This window comes from Urocitellus parryii, chromosome X, assembly GCF_045843805.1.
Source record: "Urocitellus parryii isolate mUroPar1 chromosome X, mUroPar1.hap1, whole genome shotgun sequence".
Lineage (NCBI taxonomy): Eukaryota > Metazoa > Chordata > Mammalia > Rodentia > Sciuridae > Urocitellus > Urocitellus parryii.
Genome location: NC_135547.1, coordinates 111437971 through 111443711, shown reverse-complemented (window position 1 = coordinate 111443711; position 5741 = coordinate 111437971). Strand labels below are relative to the sequence as shown.

Below are 5741 nucleotides of genomic sequence, written 5' to 3'. Positions count from 1 at the left end.
GCATTGAAACTATAAATTATTTTTGTTTTTTCCATATTTTTATTGGTGCATTATAGTTGGACCTGTTGGTGGGATTTGTTACACATTCCTATATACATACAATGTAACAAATTTGGCAAATATCATTTCCCAGTGTTTCCCTTTTCCTCCCTTCCTCCTTCCTCAGGTCCCTTTCCTCTACTCTACTGATCTCCCTTCAAATTTCATGACATTTCTTCCCACCCCTTTCTTTTCCTTTTTTCTCTCTAGCTTCCACATATAAAACATACAACCCTTTATTTTCTGAATTTGGCTTATTTCTCTTAAATAATGTTCTCCAGTTCCATCCATTTTCCTGCAAATGACATAAATATGGAACACTTCATAAATTCATGTGTCATCCTTGTGCAGAGGCCATTCTACTCTTCTCTGTATCATTTCAATTATAGCATGTGTGCTGCCAAATCAAGCACTGAAACTATAAATCAATTTAGAAACACATCTTAACATATTAACTCCTCTATTCCATGAACATGGTATAGCTCTCCACTTTTTCTCAGTTCTTTAAGGTATTTTAACATTTCTCTTACTAGTATTTTTTATTTCTATGTAGTGATCTTAGATAAATTATTAAAATTATCTCCAAATATTTTATTCAGATGTGTTCTTAAATGGTAATATTTTAACTTTCATTTTTCAGTTGTGCAAAATTTTGTATAATAGTTTTGTATTCCATGACTTAACTATATTATCTAATTTGTTGTTAGAATGAAATATTTATTTAAATTCCTTTGGACTTATACACATTTCATTCTTTGAAATATTCATCTTTTTATTTCTTACCCTTGACTTACTGAACAAGCTAAACTGCCAACTCAATGGTAAATATAAACAGTGATATCCAGTTCCCAATCTTAGAGATATAACTTGTTATTTTCAGTATTATACATGTTAGTTTTTGGTTTTGTTTTTTCATAGATACGTTTTATCAGGTTTAGAATGTTTTTGTTCTTAGATTGCTGAAACTTTTTACAATGAATGATTTTTACATTTTGTGAAATGCTTTACTGAAACTGTGGAAATAATCATATGATTTTTTATATCTTTCTAATAACATGATAAATTGCATTGCTTAAATTTTAATGATAAACAAAGTCTACTCCTTGTGACAAATCTTTTTAAATTTTGTATTGAACTATATATTTCAGAATTATTTATACTAATATTTTGCTATACATATTTGGGTTTGTGAGGTAGAATTATTTACAAATTTCTTGTCTCATAATTTTTTCATTGTTTTTGCTATCAGGGATATGGTAGCTTCATAAAATGAGTTAAAGTGTGCTCCCTTCTATGTTTTCTAGAAAAAAAATAGTGTACAATTGTTATTACTACTTCTTAAAATATTTGGTCGATATCTTATTTTTTAAGTTTTTTTCTAAGTTTAAAACTATAATTTTCATTTTAAGCACTGCTTTATTGCATTCTGTAAATTTTGATATATTCAGTTTATTTTCACTTTTTTAAAAAAATTCTACATTTACTCATAACTTCCTCTTTTATTCATAGGTTATATAAGAGTGTATTGCTTAGTTGCTAAATATTTGCTCATTTTTTCCAATACCTTTTGTTGTTATTTTCTAATTAAATTCTGTTTGGTTAGAAAATAGACTCTGTATAATTTTGATCCCTTTCAAAAGGTATTTAGACTTCTTTTATGATTCAGGATACAGTCTATCTTGGAGAACATGCCATATATACTTAAGAAGAATAAGTATTCTCTAATTTTTTGTGTATTGTTATGTAAAAAGTCAATTTGGTAAAATTGGATGCTAGTATAATAATCCAAATATTTTGCACTTTTACTAATTATATGTTTTATTGCTCTATAATCTATGAAAGAGAAGTACTAAAAATTACACTATAATTGTGAATTCACCTATATCTCTCTTTAGTTTTGTGCTTATTTCATGTATTGTTTAGCTCTTATTATTAGGCTCTATCTTTCTAGGATTGTTATGCAGATTTTTTCCAGTACTAAGGATTGAAACCAAGGCACTTTACCACTGAGGTACATTTCCAGTTTTTTTATTTATTTATTTTTTTTATTTTGAGATAGAGTCTCACTAAGTTGTTGATCCTGGTCTCCAAACTACAAACCTCCTGCCTCATCCTTCCAAGTAGCTGGGTTTAGAGTTGTGTGCTACCACTCTCAACTTGTTATGTATTCTTGATGAATTCATTGATTATTGTGAAATAAACCTCTCCAAGTCTTATAATGTTCCTTATCCTGAAGTCTACTCTGTCTGGCATTTATGTTTTCTAGCATTCCTATTATTTGCCTGCTTTATCTTTGGCCATCATTTTATTTTTAATTCATTTGTATGTTTATGACTAAGGTTCATGTTTTATAACAGCATATAGTTGAGTCTTGTTTATATTTTCATCTAGTTTTGAACATTTCTGCCTTTAATGAGAAATAATTGATAAGCTTGAATTTCAGTCTACCATCTTGTGACTTATTTTCACTTTGACCAATACATGGTTACTTTTGTGTCTTTCCTAGTCATCTTTGGACTTTTTGAATTTTTTATGTTTCATTTTATTTCCTAGATCCCTTATTAATTAATCAATTTTGTTCTTTTCAATTATTTCTAAATGATTTGTAATATGACTCAGACATAAACCCAATTATTTTGTTTTTTGCCTTCTCTCAGATATATCAATCATTCTCTGCCTGTTATTCAATTCTACTAAGAGTAGTTTCATATATTTATTTCAATTTTACAGGGTTTGTGTGTGTGTGTATATGTGTCTGTGAGGGATATTCTAGTACTAATCATTCTATCTTGGCTAAATGCAGAAATATGTTAGTTTTATTCAGTTTTTAACGCGATTCATTGTTTCATCATCTACCTGAGAAGATATTTATAAATAGTAAATGTTGGCGATACATAGATTAATGAATTACTGTCTCTGGCTTGAAAAAACTTTCAGTCCACTGGAGTTGATACTGATAAAGTAAAAGTAATTTCAATATAAAATGTGATTATTATAGAAATGGAAAACTTAATAGCAAGTAATATGAGATAGAAATAAAAGGAAATGTTTTATTATAAATTTTACTCGGGTCTAAATCAAGTTTTATGGTACTAAAATCATGAATTTCAATCATCGCTGCAAGATTGGAATCCCCTGGGGAGTTCTAAAAAGTGTTGAAGCCTTACCTTTCCTGATTTAATTGGTTTGGAGTGTGATCTGGCTTTGAAATTTGGAAAATCTCCTGTTGATATCTTCTTTGAAGTCAAAAGTCAGTGCTTATCTATGGTAATTTTCATCAGATGGGCCTTAGAAATAAATGTATGGATTTGTAAAAACAATAAATATTGTTCTACCAGTTAAAATTTTTACCAAATCTATGTATTCTGTTGCCAGTGTCTCAAAAGTTTGCATATCTTTTGTCCATATCATAGTTTTACCTGTATTGATGATATGTTATTGCTAGGGTAAGCTTATCAAAATGTTAAAGTTGTAGCACTTAGCACAGTGATTGTAAACAGAAGACACTTAATAAATATGTCTTATTTGAATGGATACATTTCCAATTTATTCAATTAATTCAATATAATACATCTGTTTATACTATAAACAGCATAAATATTCATTCTTATTTATATGTGAGTAATATATGTGTATCAAGTTCAAATGGATAGCTAAGAATATGTTTTGCTATTTTAGAGGAGAGTATGTAATCTAAATTTGGAACTCTCCTAGCATGTGAAATGCAATAATATAAACAATGATGACTATTTTTCCACCTAAAGAGGAACAAATCAATAGACCATAAGAGAGCAAACAGGAATAATATGCAAATTGGTAATGTTAAATATCTTATCTCACTCATCTACTTGGTCACTTACACACTGTGCACTCAGCAGAAAAACTGCCTCTGAACACAGTATTCTTTGGAAAACTGGAAACATTACATCAAATTTGAATCACTGCACAGATTTAGAGAATTTCAGACTATTTAGTTTTGATGCAACAAGTTTCAAACTTCTTCATCTTCCTTGCTATTTTCATGATATAGCTATCCAGAAGCATCAACCTCTTTGCTATCTTGATATTAATTATTTACATGGATAGTAATTGTTTATTGATACTACTTACTTACTGACATTTGGTGTCTTGAAATGGAAATTTTTAACTATAGTCTTCCAATAATTCCTAAGTATCCACATTTTTTTCTACAGCAAATACTGACTCTCAACATGCGTTATGTATAGACTACTGAGCTATTCAGTATGTCAATGGTAATCTTTCCAGTCTTGAGCCTCTTAGACACTTGAGTGCAGCAATGACTGGAGAAAATCTGTGAGATTTTCTGGTTCTATAATTCTCTTCAGGCCTAAAATCACTCCTTCAAGAATACTTGTGAAAGGAAATAATGAGCAAAACACCAATTAATTCTATCTTTTTCCTCTACCAATATCTATTTTCTGATAAATGCTTAAGCAATTTAAACTGAAAAAAAGAAAAAAGATTTTTGTTGAGTTTTATACTTAAAGCACTTAGCAGGCTTTTATTCATTTTTAGGATGAAGTATAATAAGACTGAAATGGCTTAATTTTTATACCACTGTGTCTGAATCCAGTGTTCATGCTTAATACATACTCCTTGAAATACTTCATGAATTAGATTGAGGACAATTTAAAACTAATAAATTGTCTATTTCATATTTAGAGAGAGAGACTTTCACAAGGAGTAATTCAGTACCATTCAAACAATTGAAACAAAGTATTTTTATAGTATTTGAAATTAAAACTAGTTTGTTTATGATAGAAAAGAGAAAATATTGGACTGGAATAAAGATTGGTTATTTCACATGAATTCTATGGTAAAATAATATTAAGATGACGGCAGGGCACAGTGGTGCATGCCTGTAATCCCGGAGGCTGAGGCAGGTGGATCATGAGTTCAAAGCCAGCCTCAGCAACTTGGCAAGGAGGCACTTAGCAACTCAGTGAGACCTTGTCTTTAAATAAAACATTTAAAAAAGGGCTGGGGATGTGGCTCAGTAGTTAAACACCCCTGGGTTCAATCCCCAGTAAAAAATAAAATAACACTAAGATGACCCTAGCAGAAAATTCACTGGCAGTAGTCAGTTTCAGCAGAGATAGATAGATAGATAGATAGATAGATAGATAGATAGATCAATTTAGATAGATATAATCATATATATATAAAATTAAATTTTACCTTAAAGTTTGTCTTATCCTCCCCAATTAGAATATAAGATGACAGTAATCGGGTTTCATAGGAAAAACAAACAAACATTATTTTGCCCCAAGAATTATCTTGTTCCTTAAAGTACACTCTAAACTTCATGAGGACAAAGACTACATTTACTTTATTTGTATATCTTTATCCTGGAAGAATGGAATAACTGAACTTGTTGGAATTTAAAATGTGGAAAAAAGGCTCCTTACTGGACATTTAAAATAGTCTATTGCCCAAATCAGGAGCAATTCCCTAATGTAATTGGACCTCAGATATGAAAAGAAAATAAGAGTTAGATTAAGGTTTTTTTAAGTTCCCTTTAGCTATAAAATCTATTATACCCCTAACCTAATGAATGCTTCAAAACCTAAATCATAAATTGAGATTTTATTACTGAGCTTTATTAGAAAACTGCTATAGGTAATGTACTATAACTGGAATAGCAAGGCACTTGGAATCACTTTTTCTTAGCAGTGTGGACT

General features: G+C 29.7%; 1 non-coding gene across 1 annotated transcript; it reads right to left on the bottom strand.

Moving 5' to 3' along the window:
- Positions 1 to 345: 345 nt before the first annotated feature.
- Positions 346 to 452, bottom strand: LOC113199318 (U6 spliceosomal RNA). Its single transcript, XR_003302950.1, has one exon. It is a non-coding gene; the product is annotated as a U6 spliceosomal RNA (small nuclear RNA).
- Between the last annotated feature and the right edge of the window lie 5289 nt (positions 453 to 5741).